Genomic DNA, 16506 nt, shown 5'->3' with positions numbered 1-16506 from the left:
TTCCGCCGCGAGTTGTAGCAAGGAACGAACTTCAGCGAAGGTAGGAGGGGGCCGTATCATCGTTATGAACGAGGCTTGCTTGTCAAAGTCTTCGCTGAGGCCGACGACGACGATATTGATTAGCTGTGAGTCGCTAACTGTATCGCCGAGTTCGCGGAGCTCATCACCAATGGTCTTAACGCACTGGCAGAACAGGTTCACCGGGGCGTCTCCTTGCACCACATTGCGAAGCTCGGTGTGGAGAGCGTTTTTCCGAGCGTCGGTGTTTCTTTGGAAGAGCTGACGGAGGGAGTGCCAGATGTTGGCAGCGGTGGCGCTGTCGTGATCGAGCATGTTGAAGATCTCGGTGGTGATGCGGGTGTAGAACCACTGGACGATCGCGAGATCGTCTTTCAACCATTGCGGATCGTCGGGGCGGGGAAGACAGTTGGCGGCGACATGCGAGCGCAGGTTGCAGCGGCCGAGGTGGAGATCGAAGAGATGTCTCCAATGGTAGTAGTTGTGGGCGGCGAGATCAAGAACTATGGGGATGTAGGGGCTGACGTCGGAGATTGTGTCAGCAAGAGATATTGGTGCGGCGATGATGGGTGCAGGGTAGTTTTGTGGAGCTATGGTGAGAGCCGAGAGAGAAGCGGCCGCGGCGTTGGCAGCCTTGGCGATGAGTGCGGCCCGGCGCTCGAAGTAGCCGGGCGGCGGCGGCGGCGGCGTTGGCGGAGCCATACCCTAAACCCTAGGACCGGTATCTGATACCATGAAAGCTGAATAAAACTGTTGCTTATTGATGATTTGGTGCGGCATACAAGAGTATATAAGAGGGTACAAACCGACTTGGGGTAGGGGTACAAAACTGACTTGGACTAGAAGTCGTATACCATAATGACTACTCTAACAGGTTTGCTTGAAAGAATGGACTGCCTACTTTACTGAAATCAAAGAATGGACTGCCTACTTTACTGAAATCAAAATTCAGTTTCAAACTTTTTGTAGCATTAGCTGCGCAAGCAAACATGTAAGTTTTTCAGCTTTGACTCGTTTGAAACTTTTGCTAGTTCGGCTTTGTTGGCAACGAAATCACTCCTTTGTTGCAGCCTTAGTTCGCCTAATTGACTGTCGACAAGGTTGAAGCTGAAAGCTAACTGGCACAGTACACGAATTCAGGCGCAGAAAATTATAAAAGTACGACGGAAGCACAAATTAATTTTAAGACCAAGTCAATTGGCACCAAAATACCCGACTTAATTCAAGCATAATCTGTCTTTACATAAGCTACTCGGTATTTCCGAGCTCATGACACTGCTAACCTGTTATGTGATTTTGATCCAGGAAGCAAGACTTCTTCTTGGTCGAGGTTGAGCATGGGGTGCTGCACCCACAATTTTTTTGGAAAAGGCAAAGTATCACGGATAAGTGCTCCTGAAGAAGATTTTGATCCTCAGACTGGCCTTCCAGCCTGGTGCGAGTCTTGGGGGCTACTAGATCCACGTTTATTCAAAGACAGTAAGTCAATTACCGAGGAGATTCGATCCTTAGGTCGGCCATGTTCTCCTTCCTAAGTCTAGGGGGCTACTGCATCGACATTTCAAGTCTGACACCAGGTTGATCGACGAATCCCGTAGAACCGAGCTTGCGGGCTATTTGCGCCCCTGCCGCTGGTCGGGTAAATTATATTTCAAGCTGGCATCTGGCAGGTTGATCGACAGATCCCCCCAGAACCGAGCCTGGGGCCTACTTGCACCCATTCCGCTGATGATCTAAATTATATTCCAGGACGGTGTCTGGTAGGTTGATTGACAGATCTCCAAGAACCAAGCCTTGGGGCTACTTGTGCCCAAACACCATTACTCGGCTGAGGTAGTTCCCGAGGAGATTTGACCCTCAGGTCGGCCATGTTGCCTGAGGGTCAAATCTCCTCGGGCCAGCCATACCTGAGGAGATTCGATCCTCGGGCCAGCCATTCCGCCTTACCTGAATCTCGGGGGCTACTGCACCAATGTTATCTCCTAAGACTAAATTATACGACCCGTAGTCCCTCTTGTGTTAAGCAGGACTATAGTTCGAGGGCTAAAGTATGTGAAAGTGCTAAGTTATGCTGCATGACTCATGACACAGACCGGATCTAGTGTCGATATGCACCTTGAGGGCTACTGGGTATATAACTCGGCAGAGAGTAAATTGCATCAATCGAAATTTTTTTCAAAGCAGAAACTCGTACCGCTGGAGCCGAATTCACGGAAAATAATTCCACGGAGGTCGGCTATCTACAACAACAAATCAAGATCGGAGTGGTTGATCCGACTTCAGGAAGCAAGCCAGCCGTAGGAGGTCGGCGACGAGCACTACGCGGGAATTCAGCCCACAGAAGTCGACTGCGCGGGAACTTTTTGTGGTGCTGGTCGGCTGTCTTCATCGACAAGTCAAGACCGAGGTGATTTGTTCCAGTTCGGGTGCAGTCTGGCAATTTGAGTCCGGTTGCAAGTTGATACTCTTAATTAGGGGAAGCTTCAGTGAACAGATTTCAACGTCTGCGGATTGAACACGATTGACGGTCTGCCTTTTTGAGGTGCGACCAAGCTTGAAGACCGGTTCGGGGGCTACTGACGGTGTTACGGTCCAGGGGGTACCTCACCATGGCGGATGCCAACCTAGTTGGCTAACCCAAGGACCCCTAGGTCGGTTTTGACATGGACCACTATGTCGTCTCATGGCGCTCTACAAAGAAGATTCTAGGAGCCTTGTTGTTCAAGACAAGGAATATGTATGAGTGGAGGACTCCCCTCCGCAGACGTAGCGGACTACAATTCTTTCGTAAATCTAGGCCTCTGGTATCTTATATAACCCGGGGCCAAGCTAGTGATAGAACCCATCTTAGACAACAATCAATCCCTTGGTATTGACTTGTGCTTTCTACACACACCAACACAATATACGAGAGCTGAAGTAGGGTATTATCTCCTCAGTAAGAGACCGAACTTGCGTAAAACCTTGCTACTATTACCATCCAGCAAAGTCGCCTAGCAAGGATACCTCTACTCCCGTAGGAGTTGTTGGATTCCCTGAAGAGGAAAGGTGATGTAGCATAGTAGCAGATAGTATATAAATTAAGAACCAAGGTTTATCGACCAAGTAGGAGGCACCACACTAACAACGTTAGTAGCACCTGCACACAAACAAACAAAATTGCTTGCACCCAACAAAGGCAAGGGGGTCGACACTCCCCTTGTTCTTGCTAGTTACAAGATTAAAATCACACAGTGATAGGCAAAGCGACAAAAATAGTAAAAGAAAGTTAAGAGCAATTTGTAGGAGTTTTTGTATTGATGGAAGAATAGACCCGGGGCCATACGTTCACTAGAGCACTAAAAAAAAGACACATCCGTGACATTTTGGGCCGAACGAAAATCTTTTCTGTCATACTTATGACACTTCTATGACGATAATTGTGACAAAACCCGGTATCATCATAGATGTGGTGGGGTCCTACTTCTATGACAAAAAATCATGACAAAAATGGGCTTTTCGTCCTGGGCGGGCCGGAGACGCAGCGGCATGACATTCTTTGGGCCGTCCATGATGGAAAAAACCGTGGTAGAAGCGAGGGCGAGGAAAATATCGGGGTGTTCCCGGTTACGGTGGGTGGTCGGGGCCGAGCGATGCACGTTTTTCTCGTACACGCACGCGCGTGGGTGCGAGGTGTTGGGCTCTAACTGAACCCAAGCGAGGCGTTGAGCTCTAACTGAACCCAAGCGATTGCACTGCAGGCTACGCGTTACTGAACCCGAGCGATCGATCAATGGTTGTTAACTGAACCCGATCGAGCGATTCCTTCGCTACTGCTGCTAACTGAAGCCGATCGATGCTGCCTCTGGATGAACAGTGAGCGTTGCTGGGGGGTTTCGATGAACAGTTCCCGGTGGGGGTGGATGAACAGGACCCCGTGGTGTTGCCTCTGGATGAACAGGACCCCGTGGAGGGTAGGTTGAACAGGACCACCCCGTGGAGGGCTGGATGAACAGTAGCCTGTGGAGGGGTGGTTGAACAGGAGCCCGTGGAGAGGGCTGGTTGAATAGTAGCCGGTGGAGTAGCGCGCGGTGGAGGCTGGATGAACAGGAGCCCGTGGATGAACAGTCGCAGGTGGAGGCTGGAGGAGGTCGACGGTGGATGAACAGTAGCCCGTGGAGGCTGGAGGGGGTCGACGGTGGAGATGAACAGTATCCCGTGGAGTCCCGTTTTGCGGTACGCCACACCCCTCCCGATGAACAGGACCCCCGTTTCGACCGTAGCGCTCCAACACAAGTCTGTTTCCTCCGTTTTGCGGTACGCCACACCGCTCCCGATCAACAGGACCCCCGTTTCGACCGTAGGAGGTCCGTTTCCTCCGTTTTGCGGTATGCCAGACCCCTCCCGATGAACAAGATCCCGTTTCGAACGTGGCCGGTCGAACACAAGGCCGTTTCCTCTGTTCTGCGATACGCCAGGCCTCGTTTCCATCGGCTGTTCCGTCCAAGCCCTCCCGATGAACACGACGACGCATTCTGTTCCGACCCAGCCTGTTGGCTCCCCATGAACATGACGACGACGCTGTTTCTCCGTTCCGACCAAGCCATGTACACGAGCCCTGGCCGTACGTATGCGCGAGTAGGCGTTCGAGACCCTGCCCGTATGTACGTACGTGGCCGTATTTTCTTTCTTGCACACTGGCCGCTGTACGTACGTGTACATGCTACGTGCGCGCCTCTACTACGACACGTGCGCGCCTCTACATCGACCAGTATGTTCGTACACGTTCGTGACCAGAATGACAACGCTATGTACGCTTCGACCAGGTGGGTCCCGACTGTCAGGCACTTCCTTTCCTGCGAAGATGTAGCTGGTGGGTCCCAGCAGTTAGGGGGTGAATCGTATTTTTTTTTGCCCGGACGCACTTCCTTGCGTGCGAAGATGTAGCTGGTGGGTCCCAGCAGTCAGGGGGAAACATTTTTTTCGCGAAATACGGTGGCCCGTCCGGTGGGTCCCCGCTGTCAGGTGGAGGAATATTTATTTTGCGCGTAATAAGGAGGCACTTCCTTGCTACGGCCGTGGACCCAGCTGTCAGCCTCTCCACGTACAGTACTCTTCCGATGGAAGTCGGTCGTTGACCACATTGACCACGCCGCGCCGAGAGCACCAAGGCGGTGGACGACGGCGTGGCCTAGGAAGGGGACGACGCGGAGCCAGGGAGGACGCGGTAGTGGAAGCCCGCGCGGAGAGGAGTACGAGGGTTCACTGGTTCGGAGGCGGTGCGAGGCTGCCGTCGCCGCAGGGCCTGGCCAGCGGTGGGAATAGTAGGGGCGGTGAGGCCTCCGCGGCAGCACAGCCGGCCAAGGGAGGCAGGAGCATGCGGCACGACCGGCGCTGCTTTGGGCGGCTGGAGCAAAAAGACCAGAGGTTGAGAAGCACAACGGCCGTTGGATTGACATCGTACGGTCACTGGAGCTAGAATCGTTCATATTGACTAAGTTGACAAATCACTCCTCCCCGTCAACTTAGTAGGCCCACAAGCCAGCCACCCACCAAGGTGGGTCCCAACTAGCAGGGGGAGTATTCATTTTTTGTGCGTAATAAGGCGACACTTCCGGTGGGTCCGAGCTGACAGCGGGGGGAACGTTTTTTTCACGAAATATGATGGCCCGTCTGGTGGGTCCCAGCAGTCAGGGGGGAAACGTTTTTTTCGCCAAATACGGTGGTCTATCCGGTGGGTCCCTGCTGTCAGGTGGAGGAATAATTATTTTCCACGTAATAAGAAGGCACTTCCTTGCGGCTGCCATGGACCCAGCTGACAGCCTCTCCACGTACAGTACTCTTCCGATGGAAGTCGTTCCTTGACCACGTTGACCACGCCGCGCTGAGAGCACCAGGGCGGTGGACGACGGCGAGGCCTAGGAAGGGGACGACGTGGAGCCAGGGAAGATGCGGCAGTGGATGCCCACGCGTAGAGGAGTATGAGGGTTCATTGGTTCGCTGCGGTGTGAGGCTGCCATCGCCGCAGAATAACAGGGGGTGTGGGTGAGTACAGGGATGGCCTGGCCAGCGGTGGGAGTAGTAGGGGGCGGTGAGGCCTCCGCCGCATCGCAACCGGCCACGAGAGGCAGGAGCACGAGGCACGACCGGCGCTGGTTTGGGCGGCTGGAGCAAGAAGACCAGAGGTTGAAGAAGCACTACGGCCGTTGGATGGACATCGTACGGTCACTGGAGCTAGAATCGTGCATATTGACTAAGTTGACAAAGCCCTCCGTCCCCATCAACTTAGTAGGCCCACAAGTCAGCCTGCCACTATACTGGGTCCCAGCTAGCAGGGGGAGTATTCATTTTTTTGTGCGTAATAAGGACGCACTTCCTTGCCTGCGAAGATATAGCTGGTGGGTCTGAGCTGTCAGCGACGGTATCTTTTTTTCGCGAAATACAGAGGCCCTTTCGGTGGGTCCCAGATGTCAGGTGGAGGAATCATTATTTTGCACGTAATAAGGAAGCATTTCGTTGCATGCGGCCGTGGACCCAGCTGTTAGCCTCTCCACGTACAGTCCACTTCAGATGCATGTCGGTCGTTGACCACGTTGACCAGGCCGCACCGAGAGCACCAGGGGGGTGGACGACGGCGAGGCCTAGGAAGGGAATGACACGGAGGCAGGGAAGACTCGGCAGTTGTTTCCCATGCGGAGGGGAGTACGACTGTACGAGGGTTTACTGGTTCGTCTGCCGTCGTCGGAGAATAACAGCAGGTGTGGGTGAGTAGAGGGATGGCTAGGCCAGCGATGAGAGTATGGTGGGGCGGTGAGGCCTGCGCGGCAGCACAGCCGGCCGCGGGGAGGAGGGAGCAGGCAGTCCCACCGACGCTTGTTTGAGCGGCTGGAGCAGGAAGAGCAGAGATTAAAGAAGCACGACGGCCGTTGGATGGACATCCAACAGTCACTGCTTGTGCGTCAACCTTTTTTTAGGAAAGCCTCAAATCCGTGGAAAACAGCATACAGCCCATCTGCCATTATTTCTAATAATTTACAGCCCATTTGCTAATTCTTAAGGTTTTTTGGAGCCCATATTCTTTTTGTTAGCATTACAGCCCATATTGTGGCCACGGTTAAAAAATTATACGAAATGTTGCATATTTCGGTGCGGTCCGAACTGTTTTTAATCCCGAAATTTTGAGTCGCATTCAAACTGATTTTAAAAATAAATGTATATCAATATAAAATCCAACAAATTGTCCACGCATAAAAATTAATGCAATTTAAAATCTTGAAATGAAAAAAGGAAATTTGAAAGTAATTGCCGGTTTGATGTGTTTTAAAAATGTACATCCCATTTCTCATTACTGATAGGCCATTTTCTTGTCCAGCCGAATGAAGCTCTCCTCGTCTTGAAAGATTTATAGCCCAACAGGCCTGACAAAGCGACTTACTTGGCAAATCACAAAAAACTGGGCTAGCCATTTTCAGAAAGAAAAAAACTACTGGGCTGGTCTGTGGTAAACATAAAAGAGAAGGCTGTCTAGACAGGCCAGAGTGCCCCGCATAGCCCAGTTGACACCCTGCTTCCGTCTCAAAAACAAATTAGATAAATGCCACAACAAATATGGCGATTCATAAAAATGCCACTGCAATTTCCAAACTTTGAAAAATGCCACTGCAATTTTTGCAAACTTTGGAAAACGCCACTGCAATTTGCAAACTTTGAAAAACCCCACTCCAGACTTTGAAAAATGCCACTGGAAATGGCATGAAATGACATTTTTCAAAGTTTGGAAATTGCAGTGGCATTTCTCAGAAACACCAGATTTGGAGTGACATTTATCAAATTAACCAAAAACAAAAATAACTGGGCGAGTTGCTGGGTCCCTGGTGTGAGCCGCTCGTTGTGCAACTCTCTCGTTTATTGACTACGTTGACAATGGCATGGGACCCAGATGTCAGAAATCCATTAGGAGGAGCCTTTTTTTATTGGATTGAAATAAGGAGGCACTTGCTTGCGTACTGCCATGACCTTGGCGGGTCCCTGCTGTCATCCTCTCCACGTACAATCATCTCCTGATTGTGTACGCGTCAACCTGGTAGGCCTACAAGTCAGCCTCTAAACCCGTGGAGGACAAATACAACCCATTTAAAAAAATAACAGCCCATTCCATACGTTCAAACGGAAAGTTCAACACTCAGAGCAAAGTAACAGGTCTGATCCACATATAGAGTACTGAACTTCCACGTTGACAACCATCATAGCCAAGTTAACTATCTACTCCAACTAATACTCTAGTAGCGTACAAGTACTAACTTACTCTTAGCTAACTAAACGATGCCGGCTGCCATCTGCGGTACACGTTAAACGCCGGCACCGACGTCCTCCGCCTCGCCTAGGACTTGCCAGAGGTGCGATAGGGCGCGTTGCTCGTGCGCGTTGGCCCTTTCCATGCCGGCGTGGTCCACCGAAGCTTCGGCTTCTAAGCGGGAAACCCACTTGACGAGCTGGTAGTAAAAATCGGCTCGCGAACGCGTGCGTGCACGACAGCCTCCAGGGCTATTTGCCGGGCGCGAGCCTCCACGTAGTCGGCCCAGGTGCGGGCGCTCTGCTTGCGACTCAGAGCGTCGGTGCGCTGCTGCTCCATGTCTCGCTGGCGGCGCAAATCGGCGATACGCTGCTCCTCCGCCAAGCGGTCGCGCTCCAACAACTCCTGCTCCTCCGCCAGGCGGTCGCGCTCCAACAAGTCCTCGATCTCCGCATTGCCATCTAAAGACCGACAGAATGCCTCCTCCCCCCGTCTGCCTTCCAGTGAAAAACCAAACACTAGTTCAGGCGGTGACCGCCTCCGGCCTCGCCTATCGCGGATGGGCGGGGGCATGGCGGACGTGGCGAGAGCAAGGATAAGTGGCGAGCGACGTCGGGCCGGTGGGGGCTTATGAGGATAGGGCGAGTTGGGTCACGATGCCACCATAGAAGGCTGGGAAACAGTACTTATAGGCGGAAGGTAGCACGACGGTCATCGGAATTCAATGCATAATTAAGCAGGCATGGCTTATCGCGCCAGCTTGCCGTGGAAAACTAGAGAAACTAAAATTTTGACTGTGCTGTCCCGTCCCGTCCGTGCTGGGTCGCACACCGGCATGACGGTGAAACGAGTGCACTCGAATCATCTCCCTCCTTGTCAATAATGATTCCACGGATTTAAAAGGCCCGCAACAATTAAAGCGCATCTTTTTTTGCATCAGTTAGCTGCCTTAATTATGGCCGGCTGCATGCAGGCACTCAAAATCGCTCGCAGCCAGTACGCGGAGCAGCATGCAACGAGTCGCAGCCGAGGGCATTAGTTGATGAACTTTAGCTGGGAGATAAGGCATTTGCGAACGCTTTCGCTGGCAGTTTCTTCAGATTCGCATGGCATTTTCTTCAGAGCAGCTTGTCAGTTTCTTCAGAGGTAGGCATTTTTTTTAAAAAAACCGCCACTTCGGATCTTGTGTCGCAACTAAAACAGCCAGGAGCACATTAGTAGGCTAGCTAGTGATCGATCAGTAACTTGTAAACACTGAGCGAACAGATATAAGAAACTGTTAATGCATCTCAATGATTCACAGATCATATACAAATATGTAGCTCCAAAAGCAAAGATCAGCCACAACTAAAACCAACTAGTACGATTCCCATACATAAGATCAACATGTTAATGCATCTCAATGATTCACAGATCATATACAAATATGTAGCTCCAAAAGCAAAGATCTAGAAAAACATATGTTCTTCCTACTAACATGGATGCTTCTCTTGGCCAACATTCAGTACAGACTGAAAGAATTTTTTTGTGAAGTCTACAATTCCTCTTGCAAACGTAACTGGTTTCACCAACAACTGGAACCATGAGAATGAACCACACATGATGGAGGAACATCCACTGCAATATGATTTGGTCTTCTCTTGATCACACGGCGAGACTATTTTCGGAATACAAACTTTAACTTAGGCAAAATGATGCCCATTGTATAATCAGACCAAAGCAATGAAGCACCTAGTGTTGGCCAATAAATAGTACATTACTACTTTTCTGCAGTCCATGAAGTGACTATCCAATCTTTCTGTGTCTATTTTCAAATGGCACTGCATGCAGTGACTATACTATTCTCTTGTGCAGTTCAACCAAAATTGCGGTCACTTTGTGTGTTTGCCAAATAGCAACGGGCAGACATCTCTGTCTGCACAAATATCAAGCAGCTAGTAAACATATACCCCACCTTGTATTTTCGGTTTAAACATGTCTCTTCCGCTTAGCATCTGTCATGTTTTGCACTGGACAATTTGATACGGTCATGTTTTGCCCTGGACAATTTCATACTGAATTGATTTGCTTGTTCAGAGCAGAAATATAGCGCCTATTCTTCATCAGACCAAGGATATCCATGTTCGAAGTGATGGAAGAGGTGAAATCGATACAACCGAAATTGAGCATCCAATCATTGAATCCTGTCCTGCACCTCCAATGTAGGTCCACCCTGCCAATAAATTCACATGCAAACCACTAGTATTACTATCTAATGACATTACAAAAAGAGTAGCAAGATAGTAGCAAATCATGTACCTTCTTAATGAACAGCTCATAGTGCCACCAATTGGATATAAAGGTTTGGAAGAAAACATGCTCCTAATGTTGAACCAGTTGGACTTTTTGTGCAGTTCCACTAAAATTGAGCATCCCTGTTTGCATAGATATTGAAAGTGTGATTACTATAAAAGTGGCACTAGTTGAAGCATAGACTCACAAATATAAGCATTCCAATTTCTTAATGGGAAAAGGTAGCAAGACTATTTCTAACCACCTGTTTGAAGGAATAAATAAGGCAACAGAGGCTGATGTCAGAAAGGCATATATAGTTCTTTCTGAAAGAATGATCGATTCCTGACCTTTCCTCTTCTTTTAAGCATATTTTATGCAGTTCAACTAAAATAAAATGCCATCACCGCCTTGACAATTCAGTGACACTGTACAAAAGGAAATGACTTAACATTACATCATGATGTCAGGTATGTAGTCGATAGGCATTAGAGACAAACTTACATACCTCCTCCGATAACATAATGAACATTAATTTTAACAAAGGTGTGACTAGCTTTACCGGGATAATTTGAGTGAACTCTACACCCTCTATTCCTTAATATAAGACGTTTTCGCGGTTCAGTTTAAAGTACCCAAACGTCTACTAGTATTTAGAAAAACAGGTAGTAGTTTTCTTGAGCACATATCTGGGAAAGCTTCCACACTTTATTTATGTCCATACGCTAATGCAGCACCATTCGAAATTTTGAATACTACAAATATACACTAATCCAGTGGCTAGTGCAACAGTAGACTAGTTATCTTATTACAGGGTACAGTACAATGGTTTTACCGAACAGATTTCAATAAACTCTGGCACTGGAAGATTTCTATAAGAATTAACAATACAAAATGTAAAGGTAACACGTTTCAGCATTGGTATACTAGTTGTGCATGCGCATTAAACCAAATACATAAGTCTGAAGGTAACTAGCATTATTAACTAATGACAGTATAAAAAAATTGCAAACCATGTACCTCCAAGGTAAATATCATTTCGAACTCGGGGGGACCTTAAAAATTTCTATCCCAATCTTGATAATCGATCAAACATAAAAACTTGATCGAACGAACCAAGAGAACAGCCGGAGGAGGAGTTGCCCACTCTTGACCTTTCCTCTTGTCTTCATAATTTTTTGTGCAGTTTAACCAAAATAAAATGACATCAGCGCCTTGGCATTTTGGTGACACTGTACAAAAAAATTAACTTATCTCATGAAAGTGAGGTATGTAATCTATAAGCATTAACAGTGCAAAAATCTGAAGGTAGTAACAAGTTTCATCGTTGGTATACTGGCTGTGCAACAGGATTAGAATGCCTTAGCTGAAAAATCTTTAATACATCCACAATCAACAGCTAACCCTGAAATAATCCAGTAACATTAAATGGCATTGCTTAAATTTATCAGTGGCATTAGACTGAGTGCGGCATTAGTTAAATGTGGCATCACTTGCAGTAGCATTGCTTGACTTGACTGCTGGCTGTTATACTAACAGCAAAAAGTGACACTAAGAGCATGGGAGGCCCATTCGGACAGTGGGCGCACCAGTACGATGTACCTTCACGGACGCATAGAGTGGTGAGGGAGGTATGGTTGCCCAGAGCAACAAATATCCAGGAAGCATATGTGGATTACGTCCCATTTTTGTTATGTTTAGCCACCTTTTTCCTATGTGAGGACAACAAACTGATCGACCTGGTCATTCTCTATTGCGTTGTCATGCCTTTCTACCCTTCTTCAACCAAGAGACACGAGACTCGTTCCTTAGCTACTGATTTTCCCCTTTTCAACCTAGATGCGGGTTCGATGCCTACTCTCTTGGACAGTACAGTCTCCCTTACTTTCCTTATTCAACCCAGACATGGATTAGTCTGCATGAAGTAGGGTTTCCTTTAATAGTGCAAATTAAGGTTTTCGTCCGCGTGACCAGCAGAGCAGAGGATAGCAAATTGGGACGATGGTGGAGTGGAAAAAGATCCACATGCAGCGACATGGCAGATGGGGCAATAGAACAAGGGTATGGTTCGAAAAGAGGTAGCATACCTGAGGGTCGGCGGGAAGTGGCTTCGCTCGTGGTCGTCGTCCTCCGCACACACTACGGCAGCGAGCTTGGGGACGGAGGCCATCCCGCGCGGGCGCTAGGTCTGAGAGGACGGCCTTGTCGTCAGTGCGTGACCTCGCTCGCCGATGACGAGTGCGTCAACGCTGCACGTCCTTTTCTTCCCCGGCGGATCTGTGACCACCGGTGAGGAGGGAGAGAGAGGCCGTCTTTTTTAGATCTGGAGAGAGGGTGATAGTGTCAGAAGCAAGTGGGCAGCCCTTAGCAAGGAAGCTCTGAAGCTCCAGCCTATATATCTTTTTATACTACTAGTACTAGAGGTGGAGTAGTGGTAGAGTAGTTTATATTTTCTCTGCAAACAGTACTAGTTAGTCGTGCTTCAAAACTGAATGGCACGCCATTAAAAAAATAAAGTCAAGAAATAATGCGGCACCTCGGGCCAACGCGGCCAGATCGCATTTTGCACGAGAAATTACACACCATGTTTCGTTGACATGTGGTCCCGTTCCAACATGTCAGTGAGACGACAACGAGTTCTTTTGTATAATTTCCGAAAGGACGTGTAGGCCGGGGCACCTCTTCGTGTACCATGGCAAACTGGCAACCGTCCACTGACTCTTCGCCTTTCCCTCTCGATTTGGAACTGCTGTCGCACGCTCTTCCTCCCTTCTCCATTTGCCTTCACCCTTCCTTCTGCCATTGTTCGATCGTCTTCTCCATGGAGGGAACAAGCCGGAAACGACCCTGTTATTCTTGCCCCGATCTGAAAGATGACGTGGTGGGGGAACTCATTGATCGGTGCGACGTCATCACCTCGGCTAGCATGGCAGGTTCGTTCAAGCCCATTCTCGACTCAACTAATAACATCATTACAAGGAACCCAAGGGTCCAGGAGCGGTTTGATCTCCCTTATCTTCTTCGCTATAAGCCTGTTCGCATGGGCGCGGACGACGGAGGCCTCACCTTGTGCAAGTTGATGCCGCTTGATAATGATACGTGTGATGTCAAGATGCCATCGCTTAAGGGTAAGTCCTGGGCTGGCGCAAATGGAGATTGGGTTGTTTATATTGGGTACAATTGCGAGTGGGAACTTGTGAATGTGTACACTCGTCAGCGGATTCCACTTCCAAAAATCTCAGAGTGCCCTGAGGTTGAGCACACAGATGATCTACGTACGTTCAAATACGATCATGGTGACTGTCGTCTACTGAAGATAGCAATTTGTCGAGTTCCCAACCGCTCTTGGAATTACAAGAACTATCAAGTTGTTGCTATCTTCGACAAGCTTGTTGCCGTCCTTCGTGGTTCGACTGGATGGATATTGCTCAAAAATCAGTTTCTATACACGGATGTGTACTGTGATGCAATTGAATACGAGGATCTTGTGTTTGCTGCCACCACTCGTGGCACTGTTTTTGCATGGGATCCTCGTAGTTTTGGTACGTTTGTCTTCCACCATAATTATAATTGTTTCATCCACATGCATGCGGGTTAGCAAGTTTCCCTTTACTAATTAACCTTCTTATTGTGTTTCCAAGGTCCTTTGAACATTCCACCACCTATACTTGAAAATTTTTATAAGCAAGGGGGAGATGAAGATGGTGATGATCATGAGCATGAGGAGGAGCAGAACTTATATACTCAGTGGCGCCTGGCAACTAATTCCGATGGATCACCTCTTCTTGTCTGTATACAGTGCACTCAGACTGTTACTACTGAGGAAGCAGGTGTTTTCTCCCATGGTTGCCCTCTCTTGACCTATTCCAACACCCGTTGCATGGTATTCAGGACGGATACTAGTGTGCTAGCGCCAACACCTTCTCCCTGGTTTAGTATTGATAGTGTTGGAGCAAACTCGCTCTTCCTTGGACAAAACTATCCAATGATGGTGAAAGGCGATCCGGCTGCTGTTGACACAATGTTACTACCATTTATGAGAAGCAACTGTATCTATACCTCGGACATTTTGGTGGTTCCCTACCCTGGTCCTGATATATGCCGCTTCAGCCTGGATGATCAGTCATGCGTTGCTCTCGATATTCACAATAGATGGCCCTTCCCGGAGCACCTATGGTTCAAAGCAAGCGTTTCCAACGCCGAGGATTGGTTGAGTTGAAGTTCATTTCATTGCTTGTTATTTGTTGTGTGATGAAAACTTTAGTATTTTCTAGAATGTTTTGTTGGAAATAATCTATAATCCAACATGTATCCTCGTTGTCGTTGTGTGTTGATGACTTGTTGTATTTAATGAATGGTACATTTCAGTTGCAAATGCATGTCATAGACTCAATTTATGAATGGTTTTCGAGTCACTTCTTTGAGTGTGAGTACCGTAGTAGTATAGCCAGCATCCGGTTAGTATATGAAGTTGCCACATCACATAGAGCCAACCTAATATAAGAGTATGCTAGCCCTCCACCGGCGCGTGCTACCTCTTGAGCACTGCATTGGTTTTCCCTTGAAGAGGAAAGGGTGATGCAGTAAAGTAGCGTAAGTATTTCCCTCAGTTTTTGAGAACCAAGGTATCAATCCAGTAGGAGGCCACGCTCAAGTCCCTCGCACCTACACAAACAAATAAAAACCTCGCAACCAACGCAATAAAGGGGTTGTCAATCCCTTCATGGTCACTTACGAAAGTGAGATCTGATAGATATGATAAGATAATATTTTTGGTATTTTTATAATAAAGATGCAAAGTAAAATAAAAGGCAATAAAAATAGCTAAGTGTTGGAAGATTAATATGATAAAAAATAGACCCGGGGGCCATAGGTTTCACTAGTGGCTTCTCTCAAGAGCATAAGTATTACGGTGGGTGAACAAATTACTGTTGAGCAATTGATAGAATTGAGCATAGTTATGAGAATATCTAGGTATGATCATGTATATAGGCATCACGTCCATGACAAGTAGACCGATTCCTGCCTGCATCTACTACTATTACTCCACACATCGACCGCTATCCAGCATGTATCTAGAGTATTAAGTTCAAAAGAACAGAGTAACGCTTTAAGTAAGATGACATGATGTAGAGGGATAAACTCATGCAATATGATATAAACCCCATCTTGTTATCCTCGATGGCAACAATACAATACGTGCCTTGCTGCCCCTGCTGTCACTGGGAAAGGATACCGCAAGATTTAACCCAAAGCTAAGCACTTCTCCCATTGCAAGAAAGATCAATCTAGTAGGCCAAACCAAACTGATAATTCGAAGAGACTTGCAAAGATAACCAATCGTACATAATAGAATTCAGAGGATATTCAAATATTGTTCATAGATAAACTTGATCATAAACCCACAATTCATCGGTCTCAACAAACACACTACAAAACAAGATTACATCAAATAGATCTCCACGAGAATCGTGGAGAACTTTGTATTGAGATCCAAAAAGAGAGAAGAAGCCATCTAGCTAATAACTATGGACCCGAAGGTCTGAGGTAAACTACTCACACATCATCGGAGAGGCTATGGTGTTGATATAGGAGCCCTCCGTGATCAATGCCCCCTCCGGCAGGACGCCGGAAAAGGCCCCAAGATGGGATCTCACGGGTATAGAAGGTTGCGGCGGTGGAATTAGGTTTTCGTGGATGCTTCTGTTGGTTTGGGGGTACGTAGGTATATATAGGAGGAAGAAGTACGTCGGTGGAGCAACGTGGGCCCCACGAGGGTGGAGGGCGCGCCCCCTGCCTCGTGCTCTCCTGGTTGATTTCTTGACGTAGACTCCAAGTCCTCTGGATCACGTTTGTTCCGAAATTCACGTTCCCGAAGATTTCATTCCGTTTGGACTCCGTTTGATATTCTTTTTCTGCGAAACTCTGAAATAGGCAAAAAAACA

The sequence above is a fragment of the Aegilops tauschii genome, chromosome 4, assembly GCF_002575655.3.
Source record: "Aegilops tauschii subsp. strangulata cultivar AL8/78 chromosome 4, Aet v6.0, whole genome shotgun sequence".
Lineage (NCBI taxonomy): Eukaryota > Viridiplantae > Streptophyta > Magnoliopsida > Poales > Poaceae > Aegilops > Aegilops tauschii.
This window is presented reverse-complemented; position numbering follows the sequence as displayed.